General features: G+C 44.6%; 1 protein-coding gene across 1 annotated transcript in view; it reads left to right on the top strand.

The window, feature by feature from the left end:
* Positions 1-978: 978 nt before the first annotated feature.
* CORO1C (coronin 1C) overlaps positions 979-16,429 on the top strand; it is a 77,618-nt gene continuing 62,167 nt past the window's right edge. Inside the window, exon 1 of the mRNA XM_036085936.2 lies at positions 979-1,127. The gene's annotated coding sequence lies outside the window, so the exon portion shown is untranslated. The remainder of the gene's footprint in view (positions 1,128-16,429) is intronic.

Here is a 16,429-nt window from a genome sequence, read left to right as displayed (position 1 = left end):
TAACAGGACAACTTCACGCTAAAGATCAGGAACGTCGGGCCCGAAGAGGTGAAGGGAACTGACCCAGGACACACAGTCTGACAGCAGCAAAGCTGGGACTCCGCTGCTCTTTGGCCTGGGCGGCCCAGCTTTGGAGCAAACGGGTGAGGGATTTTGGCCAGCACAAGGAAGGGAAGAACCCTCTTCCTCACCTGCGAAACGGGGTCAAGACGGGACCTCCCTGTGGAGTGCGTGTCCCACCCAGGGGCAGCCACCCGGTGCTAGGAATGCGACAATGGAAAGTGGAGGGAGGGCTGGAGCGCTAGCTGTCCCCGGAGGTGGTGGTGGGAGGGTGTGATGGGGAACAGGGGCGGAACTTCGGATGGCAAAGGCGGGAGTTCGAGAATTCGGGAGGGGCTCGGAGATTTAAGGATTTAGATAGGCAGTGGGCGGGGCTTGTGATGCCGAGAATCAGGTTGGGGTCCGCGGGTGGGGCTTCTAGCAGCGGGGCGGGGTTTCGTGGCGCCGTTGGGCCAGTTCGGAAGCAATGGGAGGGGAGGCGGGCTTAGGGGGCCAGGAGGCCGGCTAAGGGTTTGGATGGGGCAGTGGGCGGGCTCAGAGGAGCTGATGTTCCGGTTTTGAGGGGCTCTGGAAGAATCTTTGAGGAGCGGGGGGATGTGGCCCTGCAGAGCCAAGCGGGTCAGTGGGCGGAGCTCTAAGAACGCTGCTCCCGGTTCTGAGGAGCAGCGGGCGTGGCTCCGGAGCGCCCATGGGCGTGGCTCTCCGGCTAGTTGACTAGTAGGCGGTGCGTGTGCTTGGGTACCGCCTTCCTCCGCAGCCAACCGGCATCCCTCGGCGCGACCAGAGGGGGCGCCAACGAGAGCGGGGCATGGAACCAGGGGTGGGAAGCAGGCTTCCCCTCCAGGAAGTGGGCGTGGCGGGCCGCAGCCCGAGGGGCCCTTTGGTTGGGCGCGGTGCGGCGCGGGGGCGGGGCCTGCGTGCGGCGGCGGTGGCGGCGGCGGCTGCCCGCGCCCCTCCCCCGCGCGGCGCTCAGTGCCAGGCGGGAGGCGGCAGCGGTTAGAGGCTTCGCCGGGCTTTGCAGCGGGGACTTCGGCGGCGGCGGCGGCGCCTCAGGCACCTCGGCCCTGGTGAGCAGCGCGCGCCTGGCGGGACCGCTCGTGAGCGAGCCGGCGGGCCGACCGAGCCTCTCGGCATGTGCCGGCGCCGGCTGACAGGAGCCGGCGGGGTGTGGAGCAGGGCCCGGTGAAGGGGAGTGGGCTGTGGTGGGCGCGCGCGGCGCGGACCCTTGGTCCGGGGCCCCCCTCCCCCGGCCGGTGTGCCGCGGGTTGGAGCAGGGGCTGCTGTCGGAGGTTCGGGACGGAACCGCTTGGCCTGGGGAGGGTGAACCGTGGTCCCTGTGGGGAGGAGGCTGCCCAGGGGAGGCTTTCGGGGGTTCAGATGCCTCTCGGCGGGGTGAGGAACCGCGGGTCGGGTGGGGCGGAGCTGCCCGAGGAAGGGTTTTAGGGGTTGGGGACCCGCCTGGCTGGGTGGGGTCTGGGGTGGGGAGGGGCTGCTCGGGGCTAGGGCGCCGAGCCCCGGGGCGCTGGGCCTGGGGGCGGGGTTTGAGCCGCCCCAGGGAGCCAGTGGGTCGGGGGTGGGGGGTGGGCAGGGGCCGGGCTCACGTGGGGCCAGGGCGAGCTGGGGCCCTGCGTGGGAGGGGCGAGGGCGGCGGTCCAGCCTGAGGGTGGCTGGCCGTGGGTGCGAGGCCAGCTCCGGGCCCTGAAGATCTAGCTCGGGGGTCGGGAAGGGCGGGGCGCGGCTAGAACTGGAGTAATGTGGGCGGGGGCGGCTTGGGAAGAGGGATGAGCCGGGCGGTGGGAGCGGCGGGCTGGGAGGGCCGGGACTGGAAGGGGGTTGGGAGAGGAAGAACGGAGCAGGAACGCTGCAGGGTCCGGGGCCTGGAGCATCGGAGTGAACCCGGTGATTCAGAGGTGTGCTCCCCTAATAGCGGAGCAGCTGGCGAGGGACGCAGTCAAAAGGAGCGAGGTGCAGGTGGGGCTCCGCTGCGCCTAAATGACTGGGGGTGAGGTCGGATGTAGAGGGTGAAATGCAGGAACCCAGCTCTCCCGCCTGTCCACACAGGCGCGCACACACCAACCCTCGGTCTCTCAAATGATTTGAATGTGTTGGGGGAAGTGGCAGGCTGCAAGGGAGAGCCGAGAAGAAAGGGGCTTCCTCTTGGAGGGAGGCGCTGGCCCTGCCGTCCTTTTTTGGGAGTATTCAAAGGGTTTTGATCGCTGGAAAAGGAAACGTAGGCTTTACTGCATCGTGGTTTAGAATCACATCCTATATTTGGCCTTAATGTTGGCTGCCCTTGTTTTGTGGTGTCTGAAGTACTTGCTCTACATGTTGCAAACGTGGGATTCAGTGTGGGAAGCAAATTGCAAGTTGTTCATCTCCCCCAGGATAGGAAGATACAAAGGCCCTTCTTTCCTGTAAGACATTTAAATAGAATTGAATGTAGTGCGTGTTTTTAAATTGGTACTGGGTGGCCAATGCCTTTACTTTTGGTAATAGTTATCACAAAATATTAGGCCCTTTTACCGCAGCCGTCCTGCCTGGGATTACATTCTAAAACAGTACTTGTAGGGCTCTTAGTCACTCTATATAATAATGCATTTCATTGTCCTTATCTGGCAGAACTCTCTCCTGACACCAGGGCCTGGTAGAATAGACAAAAACATGATTAAGTATAAGCAGTTGCTTTGTACCGTCTGTTCATTTTTGAAGGCAAATAGATATCTGTTTATATAACTTCACTTTCTGCATTCCCGGTGAAACTGAAGAAATGGGAAAAATCTGTTTTGGACTTGATTTTGTATATAAAACTAACTTGAAGGTAATTTTTATTTTTTTATTTTTTTTTGAGTGGAGTACATTTGAGTACATTTCAGAGACACTGTTAGGATGTGAAGTCTAGTAGTAACCCTTGGGTCTGAGAGGTTGCATAACTACCTGGGGGGGGGGGGGATTAAAAAAAAAAAGGGAATTCTGTTGAATGTTAGGCGTCCATGACGTGCAATGTTTTGTGGTAGGGATAGTCATGTGTACTGAGGATTTAACAAAGATTGGTAGAAAGGTAGGGTACACACCTTTTTGACAAATGCAGAATGTGCCTTGTCCATATTTGTTTTTGATTATTTGTGGAAGGTACATTGAAGCCTGATGAATTTTAATGGACACATAGCAGTGAGCTATCACACTGCACACAGTATTGAATTTTTCATGGTCATTTGTTACTTTGCCTGCAGATTGTGCTAATCAGCATTTATGGCTATTACTTTATGTAGTTCAGGATTAGATTCAGGGTGGCACATAGTACTTTTTAAACACTGTTGGATTTTTTGATTTACATTTTATGTTTAATGCACCTGTCACTTTTGGGATCCACACCAGCCATGAGGAAGAGAGTCACTCCAATGTCTGTGAAATGGAATGTTCAAAAGGATAAATGATCAGTTCTCAGTTATGTAACTGGGAATGGCAAATTATTTCTTAATTCTTTGATTTGTCACAAATTGGTGCTTTAGAAACAGATTTTTTTTTTTAAGATTGTATTTACTTATTTGTCAGAGAGAGGGAGAGCCCAAGAAGGGGAGCAGCAGGCCGAGGGAGAAGCAGGCTCCCCACCGAGCAGGAAGCTGGACTCGGGGCTCGATCCCTGGACCCCGGGATCATGACCTGAGCCGAAGGCAGGCGCTCAACTGACTGAGCCACCCAGGTGCCCCTAGAAACAGATATTATTAACTGGGCTATTTTACCTTTGACTTTTTCAGAGGTGGAACAGTAATAAATTTGGGTGCCTCTTTCATATGCAGGGTACAAATCCATGTTTGTTTTCCATTTGGTGACTTCCCTGTGTTATCCTATTTCTGAGTTATAAAAACTCTTTTTTGACACTTCTCTGTCTTTTTCAACTTAAGATGTCTTTCCTGTATTAAAACATGGAAATCTTCATGAATATTTCAGTATGACCTAGTACCTAGAATCAAGTAATAGAATCTCTCTGGGTTTTCTTTGCCCTAGTTTGGATTCTTTAGAATGAGTGAACAAGGTCCTATAATCCTTTTTGAGAGCTTATTTGTATTTCAGTAATGCATAATGGAATTTTTGTTTGTTGGTTTTATAACTGCTTTTTGAGATATAATTCACATACTATACAATTCATCCATGTAAAGTGTACAATTCAGTGGTTTTTATTATATTCACAGAATTGTGCAGTCATCACCACAGTTTTAGACCATGTTCATCAGTCCAAAAAGAAACCCCATACCCATTAGTGGTCCTCCAACCCCCTTATTCTCCTCCCTCCCCTGCCCTAGGCAGCCACTAATCTATTTTCTGTCTCTGTGGATTTGCCTATTTTGGACTTTTCGTATAAATGGGATCATTCAATATGTGGTCTTTTGTGTCTCTTATTAAGTGTAAGGGTTTTCAAGGTTTATTTATGTTGTAGAGTGTATCAGCACTATATTCTTCTTTAATGGTCGAATAATACTCCATTGTATGGATATACTGTGTTTTGTTTATCCATTCATCAGTTGATGGACATTTGGGTGTTTTCCCCTTTTGGCAGTTATACATAATGCTGCTATGAACATTCCTGTAAAAGTTTCTATGTGGACTTGTTTTCATTTCTCTTGGGACTTGCTGGGTCATATTGGTTACTCTGTGTTTAACTGTTAGAGGAACTGTCAGACTGTTTTCCAAAGCAGCTGCATCATTTTACAGTTCCACCGGCATTGTATAAAGGTTTCAATTTCTCCACATCCTTGTCAACAGTGTTATTCTCTTACTTTTTGACTCTAGCCATCCTAGTGGGTGTGAATCAGTATCTCATTGTGGTTTTGATTTGCATTTCTCTGATGGCAAATGATGTCCAGCATCTTCTGAAGTAATTAGCAGACAGTTGTATATTTTCTCTGGAGAAATCTCTATTCAGATGCTTTTCTTATTTTTAAATTGGATTATCCGTTTATTGTTATGAGTTATTTATACATTCTAGATTATATAGTATCTTATTAGGTGTATGATTTGCGAAATTTTTCTCCAATTCTGTGAGTTGCCTTTTGACTTTCTTGATGATGTCCTTTGAAGCACAAAAGTTTTTAATTTTCGTGAAGTCCAATTTATGAATAATGGAGTCAGTTGATAATGGAGTTAGAAGTTACTTAGACCTTGGGCACCTGGGTGGCTCAGTTGGTTAAGCGTCTGCCTTTGGCTCAGGTCATGGTCTCAGGGTCCTAGGATTGAGCCCCTCATCAGGCTTCTTGCTCAGCAGGGAGCCTGCTCCCCGCCCCTATCCCTCCCTCTGCTTGTGCTCTCTTGCTCTCTCTCTCTCAAATAACTATCTTTAAAAAAAAACAAACAAAAACGTTACTTAGACCTTAAATCACATCCTCATCAATATTTTGGTTCTATAAATTAAAAGCCAACTGTGAAAGGGTTAGGGAAAGATTTAAATTAGTTCTAGATCACAAAGGGTTCATCAGGAACATGTCATTCCCCTGTTTAAATCCTCTGGTGGCTTTTCACCTCTTGTCTGTGGTTAAACTTCAGGCTTCTTCATGTGGTTGTGGATCAAGGTGTCTCTGATTTCAGCCAGCCTCATCTCTCACTACTCTCCTTCCTGTGTTTTCATCTCTGTTGCCACTTCCTGAAACTTCCAGCCTTCAGATCTTGTGATGAATTTACTAATACCCGCCCCCCCCATCTGCTGAATCCCACTTGTCCTTTGGGATCCTCCATGAAACCTTCCTCATCCCTGCAGGCAGACATTGTCCTTGTCGTCACGCATCAGACATTCATCACTATTGTCTGCTACGGGGAAATGGACCTGAACTTGAGCTTACTGTCTGAAAGGCGCCTTCCGAAATAGAAGGCAGAATGTGAGAGAGAAGTTCCTATGGAAGGCAGACCAAGATTCCCTTGCTCACAGCTTGGTCTCAAGTGTCTTTTGGGTTATTTGCTGAATGAAGGATTATTGAAGTTAATTGGAAAGATCTTGAGGTCAGTGGGTTTCTCTGATGATTATTTACCTCTTTGTTGCCTGTGTTAAAGTAACATGAAATACAGGGGTGATTCCCCATCTGTTTTTCTGGTACCCAAGTCCAGCTCATGCCAAAAAATTGCTCAGATGTAAAACCGAGCGTTTGAAACATTTTCCTGAGGGCAGAACCTTCTCATCCAGGTTCTTTCCCCCTAATGAACAGTGATGACTGGTGCACAGCCTTCTAAGTAGAACAGATGGCCAGGGAACATTTTTAGTTTGGTATGATTTAGCCACACCAAAGGCAGCAGGCCAGTCCTGATGGTACTGAGTCGGTCAGTCCTGGAACCACCCCTGTGTACACCTGATGACGGGTGTAAACTGGGTTTTCAGGGCACACACCTTCTTGCCTTTCATTCTTTGGTTCATGTTCTCTTGCTTCTCTCAGAGCGTCTGACTCTAGTAGTCTTTAGTTATGTTTTGTGCTCCTATGTTCACTCTTAATAGTTTCATTGAAAATACTCCAGTTAGCATTTTCTTTTTTTTTTTTTTTTTAAGATTTATTTATTTTAGAGAGAGGGGGAGAGAGAGAGAGAGTGCCAGAGTGGGAGGGAGAGAGAGAACCTCAAGCAGACTCCATGCTGAGCGTGGATCCTGATGTGGGGCTCGATCTCACGACCCCAAGATCATGACCTGAGCTGAAATCAAGAATTGGACACTCAACTGACTGAGCCACCCAGGCTCCCCCGGTTAGTATCTTGAGAATTAGGAGAGACCAGTTGGCCATTTGGGAACATTTCTTTTTTTGTGTGTTCATTGAAGTGGTTGGATTATGATAAGGTAGTAAAGAAAAGAAAAATAAATTTCAAATTTCTTCATCCCTTTAGGCTCAATGAGCCATCCTACTTTATGCAGGTTCCTGCTCTAACAGAGTCTTATATTTAGAGAAACTGAGGCAATAAAAGGTGCAGGCCTTTAGAGCTAGACTGAGCTGGGTTTCACTCTTGGCTCCACTTCTTAATAGCTGTGACTGCCAGTTATCCCACCTCCCTGAGCCTGCCTTCTCTTCTATAGTGTAGGGGTGCTAATGGTGCCTTGCTGGGCTATCGAGTAGACCATGAATAAATTTGTGTTCCCTCTGTCATCACTCTTAATGTCTGTTAATGAATGGAACTGGGGAGAATCAAAGAGAGTAAGTTTAATACATTTTATTTCTGAAATTAGGCTATTAATGTATGGATTCCTACTCCCACCTCAGCATTTTAGACTTCAAATCAAAGTTGAATTACTGAAGAGGGGAAAAATGTCTAATTTTAGGTTAGGAGGATAACATTAAAGATGAGGCAGGGTTTTGTTTTGTTTTTGCCTTCTATCTGAATTAGAAATGTCTATTTAGGGCGCCTGGGTGGCTCAGTTGGTTAAACGACTGCCTTCGGCTCAGGTCATGATCCTGGAGTCCCGGGATCGAGTCCCGCATCGGGCTCCCTTCTCAGCAGGGAGTCTGCTTCTCCCTCTCCGGCTCCCCCCTCTTGTGCTCTCTCACTCTCTCTCTCAAATAAATAAAATCTTTTTTTTTTTTTTTTAATTTTTTTTTTTTAAAGATTTTATTTATTTATTTGAGAGAGAGAGAATGAGAGACAGAGAGCATGAGAGGGAGGAGGGTCAGAGGGAGAAGCAGACTCCCTGCTGAGCAGGGAGCCCGATGTGGGACTCGATCCTGGGACTCCAGGATCATGACCTGAGCCGAAGGCAGTCGCTTAACCAACTGAGCCACCCAGGCGCCCTCAAATAAATAAAATCTTTAAAAAAAGAAAAAAGAAATGTCTATTTAGACAAGCTTCTCTTATTCAGGCCTCCGTTGTATTCAGTCTGTCTCTTTTAAGGAAAAATGTTTAGTTCCTGGAAAAGATTGATACCTTTTAGGGTTTGGAAAGAGATTGCACTGCGGTGCTTGAGACCCTCATCTGGTTATAATGTGAATGGCAGTGTTGTGATAAACTAACATTCCGTGTGGGGAAGAGCCTTAGTAGCTACATGGGATGTTAAATTGGGCCTGTCATTTAAATTTCACATTAATAACAAAAATGGTTCCTCCTCTTTGCCACAGTAAAGAGAAATTAAGTCAAATTAATGCAAAGGTCAGAGTGAGAGAAAGTGGAATACAGATGGGTATAGGGAGGCTTATATTTTGTATGACTGAAGGCAGTCATTTCACAATACATATCCTCCTCCTCTGGTCATGAAATTGCCTACATTAATTTTTTTAAAAATTATGAAAATGGATCATATATAGCACCAGTATCTTACTACCTTTTTAAGAATACATCATTTTAGGGTGTTCGGGAGATTATTTCTCAATTCCAGAGGTCCTCATTCTTTTTTTTTTTTTTTTTTAAGATTTTATTTATTTGTCAGAGAGCGAGAGAGCAGAAGCAGGGGAAGCAGCAGACAGAGGGAGAGGGAGAAGCAGGCTTCCCGCTGAGCAGAGAGCCCGATTCACGTGGCTCTATCCCAGGACCCCGGGATCATGACCTGAACCAAAGGCCAATGCTTAACTGACTGAGCCACCCGGGCGCCCCCAGAGGTCCTCATTCTTGACTATCCATGAGGATCAGCTGTAGACCTTTATAAATACATCTGCCTGGGCTTGTGCTCCCTGGTGATTCTGAATCAAGCCAGAGCGGAAAGTACCTTGTTGGTCTGTTCCTCCTCTTAACGGTTGAAGGGACTACTGTCATAGGAACATGAGAGACTTGCCCAATATCAGGAACTTAACTGTTCATCCCTCTTCCCCCAACTGCCTTCCACCTCCTTCCATGTGTCTTGCGAATTTCATTTTTAGAGTTGGTTATGTTGATTTATAGTGTCTTGTGAATTTTTTTTTTTTTTAAACAGTGTGAACCTGATGTACTTTCTCTTTTTAGTCCTTGACCGAATGCACCAGTTCCCTCTTAACCTTCCACCACGGTCTTTTGCCAGATTACTCACAGAGTTTGCCTCTTCAGTTTATCGCCACTATCAGTAGTTTGTACCAATGTTTGTGTCTTTTCTCAACATCTTTAGATTGTGCATGTATTTTATTTACACTATGAAGGTTGGTCCAGATTTTCAGGTTTTTTTAGATGCATTTGTGGGGAACTTAAAAATACACTGAATCTCTTGGATAAGCCTTTGGTAGATTTGATTTCTTAGTTTTAACATAAAAAATCCCTTTTTATTTCCTCAATCTTATAATCTGACCATTAGTAAACAGTGGTTGTAGGTGTTTATCTCAAAAGTTTCAAAGACCAATTAATATTGCAAAGGTGCCTTTGCATTGTGTCTTGCCAGAATAATCGGCACCATCAGGCCATATGCATATGAAAACGCTAATTTTGACAGGAGCAACATGCTGGGTACTGGAACTACACAGATTGTAACAGGCGTAGTGAAAACCCTTTAGGATTAGCAGAAGTTGTTCACAGCTTCACAGTATGGTCATTCTGGCTCCACGGGACCAAGACAGACTGGGAATCTGGGCACAGGGCAGTTTGGTGCAAGAGCCTTCTTTGCCCCATTATGGAGTCAGATGCGTCCCCATATTCTGAGAACTGCTGAGGTATTCATCCTGAATGAACAGAGATGTAGTTTTTCAGTTTTGTGAAAGGCCATAAACACATGTGGGAAAGGAAGTGTTGGGAGAGTGCAGCCTTTGAGGGGGTATTTTCCACTCTTTATATTATAGGGCTTCTTGACAGAATTCACAAAGCACCTCCTCCTTAGGACAAATGTTTAATCACCATTGTTTGCTTACTTCATATGAAAGATACTTAAATTCCTTTCCATAACGGTCAAGCATTCTTTTCTAGTTAAAGATTCTAATTCCTTTCATTCTTAGGAACTTAAAGAATTGAGTCTGACTTACAAGTATAAAAACTCAGATGCTGTGTGCATGTGACCGAGAAACACATGTAAACTTGGGCTGTCCTCTCCCTTAAGCGGAAGGATTTATTGGGAGACCCATCACTTTAGAAGCTAGGTGGTGAATTAATTTTGTGGTTAGCAGTGTCTTTAGCTTAACGTTGTCATCCTAGTTTTTCTTGGCAAGCAAGAAAGGGGTCTCAGCCAACGAGTGCCGGCCATAGCTCTTTCGGGTGGTATTTAATGCGATGCATGTTGTCTGTTTTAGAAATAGAGTAATCTTAGGCTTTCTCTCTTATCCGAGCCACTGCTGCTTCACAGTGCTACTGTAGGAAAAGATAAGTTAGAAGTTTTTGGTTCTTTTAGTACTCTGAGAGTTTCATTTTGTTCTTACACTGCATAGAGATACCTGGCATGCAACTGGGCTGAAATTGTCAAGTGGAACAAATAATATGTGTCACCTGCAAGGGATGGTTGTGAAGCATGCGGTTTTCTAAGACTGAATGGTTGAGAGCCCAGATACAGTTTCGGTTTTGCAGGCACTGTGTACATTCAGTCCTCAACCCAGAGTTGTGTTCCAAAGTGGAACTCAGATGGCATTTATGGTCTAGATTCAGTATTATAGGTGGTGGGTAAGTTCCCAGCCGAGGCTGAAGAAATCTGTTTAATTCGCAGCACAGGTTTTTCACCTTTTAATGGTGATAGTGGAGTCCTGTGAAACAGAGGAAAGGAACCATGTTCTACCCCCACCAGCCTATGCTGGCATCTGGTGGCCTCCTGCCCCGGCAGCCCTCCACAGGCTTCATCCTCCTTTCTTCATTTGAAGCTTTGACTCCCCCTGGTTAAGCTGATCTCTCCTTCAAAATAGTAAAGCAAATGGTTCAAATTCATTTCTACTAATGTGTTCCTGGATGGCCACAGTCACTACTAGGCTACCACTGTTAATCAGTGTTAGGATGACTGTGGGCTTTAATTATGTTATTTTCCTCACATCCCTTTACCCTTTCAGAGGTACAATATTAATATTTTTATTGTTATTGTTAATTTTTTTTTTTAAAGATTTTTTATTTATTTATCTGAGAGAGAGAATGGGAGACAGAGAGCATGAGAGGGGGAGGATCAGAGGGAGAAGCAGACTCCCCGCTGAGCAGGGAGTCCGATGCGGGACTCGATCCCGGGACTCCAGGATCATGACCTGAGCCGAAGGCAGTTGCTTAACCAACTGAGCCACCCAGGCGCCCCTAATTTTTTTTTTTTAAAGAGAGTGTGGAGCGGGGAGAGGGAGAGAGAATCTTAAGCATGTTCCACACTGAGCGCAGAGCCAGACTCGGGGCTTGATCTCACGACCCTGAGATCATGACCTGAGCTGAAATGAAGAGTCAGATGCTTAACCAACTGAACCACCCAGGCACCCCAGTATTAATACTTTTAAAAAGGAATATTCCTATTAATAGATCCTCTCTCTGAAATTTTGGCATTCAGTGAGCGCAGCAAGGTTTCAAGGAGAAAGTTGAACTAAGGCATGTGGGATCAGGGAGAGCCCATATAGAGAGGCTAGCTCTGATACCTGGAATCAGGAAGAAGCTTTGCCTGCTTTTGAAAGGTTCTTCCTGTTACCTCTAAAACAGTTAATCTGCTAAGTTTTTTTTTTCCTGAAATATTCATGATCCCTTTTTCTTTCTCTTTCCTTGTGGAAACCACTCTTGAAAGGGTATTAAGTTTTAGCAATGACTTGGTTTTTCTGACCTTTGCGAAGTGGATCAGGGCAGGGTAATGTCTGTAAATTGGGTCGGCTTGTACTGGCCAGAGCTAGGCACTGGTCTCTATATTCCTAGTCCCTTATAAACTCTTACCAAAAGCCCCTTCAAACAATGAGAAATAATTGACCTCTCTTTTTTGTTGTTGCCTCTTTGAAGGGTTTGGATTGTCCAGTTTCCAAGAACTCATTCAAACATTTTTATGTATTAAGTATTTTATTTGCTTTTTTTTTTTTTTTTTTTAGATTTTATTTATTTACAGAGAGAGACACAGCGAGAGAGGGAACACAAGCAGGGGGAGTGGGAGAGGGAGAAGCAGGCTTCCCGCCGAGCAGGGAGCCGAATGCGGGGCTCGATCCCAGGACCCTGGGATCATGACCTGAGCCGAAGGCAGACGCTTAACGACTGAGCCACCCAGGCACCCCTATTTTATTTGCTTTTAAAATGTGTAATAGTTTAAAAAATGTTACAAGCTTCCTGTAGCCCTCAAGTGTATAACTCCTTTTTTTTTTTTTTTAAGTAGTATCTACGCCTAATGTGGGGCTCAAACTTACAACCCTGAGATCAAGAGTCGTGTCTCTACCAACAGAGCCATCCAGGTGCCCCTCACGTGTATAATTCTCGATACTGAATTCCATGTGGGGACTGAGCTCTGTGGGAGTTGAGAGGACAAGGTGTTGGAGAGTCAGTATTTATGGGACATGGGGTTGAGGCCCTAAGGGTGTATAAAATAGCACTTGGCTGATTTGGAACAGGTGTAATAGAGGAGGAGGAGTGTAAGATGGATAGAGGAAATGGCCAGATTGTGGGAAGTCATGGTAATAGAATATATATCCTATGTATGTAAAATATAAATATAGTTTAGATATGGAGTTACAAAGGTAAATGAAAATGTAATTTGTGGGTGTCACTAGTGTTAATGATTTCTCTGCTAATATGAATTATATTTTGGGTTAAATGAATAGAAATTTAAAAATAAATATCTGTATGGAATTAATTTGTGTGCCGGCCATAGCTCTTTCGGGTGGTATTTTTTGTGAAAGTAAACACTAATACCACTATCTTTCACATTCCTTAAAGGCAGAGAATAGCCTACATTTTCTGTGCCTCCATTCCCAGCATGCTGCCTGGCACACAGTAGGTGTCCAATAAATGTTAGTTGAATAATTGAATTTCAGTTTTTTTTTTTTTTTTTTTAAGATTTTATTTATTCATTTGAGAGAGAATGAGATAGAGAGAGAGCATGAGGGGGGGAGGGTCAGAGGGAGAAGCAGACTCCCTGCCGAGCAGGGAGCCTGATGCGGGACTTGAACCCGGTACTCCAGGATCATGACCTGAGCCGAAGGCAGTCGCTTAACCAACTGAGCCACCCAGGCGCCCTTGAATTTCAGTTTTATGTGATACACTTGTGATAGAGATGGTCAGTCTTCCCATTTTACTAGAAGATGAAAGTAATGAAGGGGATGTTTTCTGTGGTGTGGAAGGATTACTAATTGTAAACATTTGCTTATTAAATTATTTAACGGTAATCCAACCCCATAATTTTCATTATAAATACTGTAAGCAAAGTGTGTGTGTTTATGTACATGTTTATTGAAACATGTTTTATTTGCAAAGCACATTTTGGAGCTCTGGTTATTTAAAGCATGAATTCTGATGAAAAACGGTGACATTACATATTGGTACTTCATTGCAAATTTACTTAACTGACTTCTTGAATAAGTTGAAAATATTGGTAGCTTGGGGGTTTTAGGTCTTTGTTTTGTAATTTGGTTAGCAGCTTTGATTTTAGAAGCAATTGAAGTAACATCCCAGTGGAAGCATGCTTTCATCTTGTGAGTTTTTGATGAGATATGAGAAGAACCATAATTTGTATCAAGATGAGGATTTGAAGTTAAGGTAGACATGGAAAAAATTGAGCTTCCCTTTCCTGTCTTTCTCCTCTCAAGTTTCTTATCCTTTAATGCACTGACTGCCTGTTAAGTGGATCCTGAGGGGCCTTCAGGCCAGCCCCAGGGGAATCACGGAACAGCTATCAGCCCTTTTCAGGGGCTCCTGGGCTCCAAGGTTTTAATGTGTTTGCCTTCATTTGACTTGAGAAATTGACAAGAACTGGGTAAATTAAGATAGGGCAAATCGTGTACTGTTCCAACTGTTGAATCATTTGGGGGTTCATTTGTTCATTTTTTTGAAAAAGATTTTAATTTATTTGACACAGAGAGAGAGCACACAAGCAGGGGGAGCAGCAGAGGGAGAGGGAGAAGCAGGCTTACCGCTGAGCAGGGAGCCCCATGCAGGACTCGATCCCAGGACCCTGGGATCATGACCCAGGCCAAAGGCAGACATGTAACTGAGGCACCCAGGTGCCCTCATTTGTGCATTATTAAAATTTGAAAAACCATAGGCTTTGGTTTATATTGTATTAGTGATGCGTGATCACAAAAAATTTGTTTTGTAATTGTGATATATGATCACAAAGAAAGAATTGTTTTGTAGTTGTGGTAAGTGATCATATCATAAGAATTGTTCTGTAGGGGCGCCTGGATGGCTCAGTTGGTAGAGCATATGACTCTCTCTCTCTTTTTTTTTTTTTTAATAGAGCGAGGGCGAGAGAGGGCGTGCCCACACAGGGAGGTGGGGAGGAAGAGGGGGAGAGAGAATCTTAGGCAGCAACACACCCAGCAGGAAGCCTGCTGTGGCTCAATCTCACAACTCTCAAGATCATGACCTGAGCGGGAATCGAGTCAGACGCTTAACTGATTGAGCCACCTAGGCGTCCAGAGCAATTGACTCTTGTTCTCATAGTCATGAGTTCAAACAGCACATTGAGCATTGAGCCTACCTTTAAAAAAAAAAAAGTTTTGTAATTGCATGTGTGTGTGTGTGTGTGTGTGTGTGTGTGTGTATTTCTGGCAGGTTTTAGAGATTACTACTAACTATAAATGTAGGTTTTTTTGCTTGTCTCTTATAAATGCAGTCTTTTAAAAGAGTATTAGGGATGGGAAGCCCCCTGATCTTTATGCTAGTTTTCTACCCAAAATGCTTTAAAGAGAATTCTTCCTACTTTCTTTTGAGGATTCCTCCTACTTTCTTTTGAGGCATATAGCATTTCTCTTTTAGTTCTGTTATGCAGTCCAGTTAATTTAACATAAAGAATTGACTGTGATTTTCTTTTCAAATCTTCATACAGTTTGGAAGGAAAATAGATTTGGGGGTTGTGTTATAGTTTTGCCAGCTAAGGCTACTAAAAGCTTCTTGTAATAGAATATTCACTCCCAAAATACTTAGCCCAACTGTTTCCTCCTCAAAGAGGGCTTTATTTGTTTGTCTCACTTCCCTGGAGGTATTTTCATTTTATTGGTGAAATGGGATGTATGATGTTTTTTCCTCAAGAACTGAGGTCTTTGGAAGGTAGTGGGTGGTGGGAAAGTATTTATTTGCTAGTAACTGCATTTTCCTCAGTGAAGTTACACCTTCCTGTTTCTTGTACTTTGTTGTAGATATTGCTGTTCTGTGGGGTTTTTGTCCCCTACTCCTTTTGAAGAGAGGTGTGCAGATAAGGAAATAGTTTGTATTTTTACCCAAAAGGGTCAGACAAAATGATTTGCCCTAAGGTGGTAAGATTTTAAGAGTTATACTTTCCTATTTCTATAGGATGTCTGAAAATTCTGGAGACATAGATTTATATTTAAATAATGTTAATTTCATTTTGAAATTGCATGCTCAATATGTTTACCTTCAAGCTCTGGGTATGTTTGTGGGCAGAGTACCTTAATTTTAAAGCCATGACTCCAGTTATTAATCTGAAAAGGGACAATAAGTAATTTGAATTTCTTCCCTATTTTTTTCTCTGTTCAAACACCCTACTTGTAGAGAGAAGGCTTTTTTTTTTTTTAAGGTTTTATTTATCTGTCAGACAGAACAAGCAGGGGGAGAAGCAGGCAGAGGGAGAAGCAGGCTCCCCGCTGAGCAAGGAGGCTGATGCGGGACTCGATCCCAGGACCTTGGGATCATAACTTGAGCCGAAGGCAGATTCTTAACCAACTGAGCCACCTAGGCGTCCCAAGAGAAGGCTCTTTGAAGCTACTACTAAGAGGTGGTTCTTTTCCCTGGCTCTTGACTCCTCTGTGTGCACTTCTGCATCCCAACATTTGTCACAGCAGCACATTAATGTTAGTGTGAATATTTGATTATGATGTGTGTCTTCCAGCAGATTGTAAGCTGCATGAGAGCTAGGGCTGGGTGTCCTTGCTCAGCATTGTGTCTGCCATGTCTAGCATGATGCCAAGCACATGATCAAAGCTCAATAAATATTTGAATAAATGAATGATGAATGACAAGGATTAAAGATCTACTCAGCATTCGCAGTTGAGTGTATGTGTTCTATGTATAACGCTGTGAGTGCTAGTAACTGAGTTCTCAGTGAATTGTGTGTCTTTTATTAGAGGGTTGTGGACTGGATCCCAATGAAATAAGCATTTCGTATCGATTTGTAGGCTTCAGATTACAATAGGATCCCTAGAATAATAACATGGTAGTTGCCCATTTTGTAGATGAAGAAACCAACAGCCGTAAGACAAAAATGATTTAGTGGTTAAGTAACTGTGTCAGGATAAACTTGTGTCTTGCATCTAAGCCAGAGTTTTCCCACTCTATCTCACTGTTCCCTTGAAACATTGTTAGGAGTATATGTTTAGTCACTGCCCAGGGTACAGGGTATTAAAAAGGGAAGACAGATTCTTTA

This window comes from Halichoerus grypus, chromosome 13 (genome assembly GCF_964656455.1).
Source record: "Halichoerus grypus chromosome 13, mHalGry1.hap1.1, whole genome shotgun sequence".
Taxonomy (NCBI): domain Eukaryota; kingdom Metazoa; phylum Chordata; class Mammalia; order Carnivora; family Phocidae; genus Halichoerus; species Halichoerus grypus.
The sequence above is the reverse complement of the archived record's forward strand: the minus strand, read 5'-3'. Positions and strand labels throughout refer to the sequence as shown.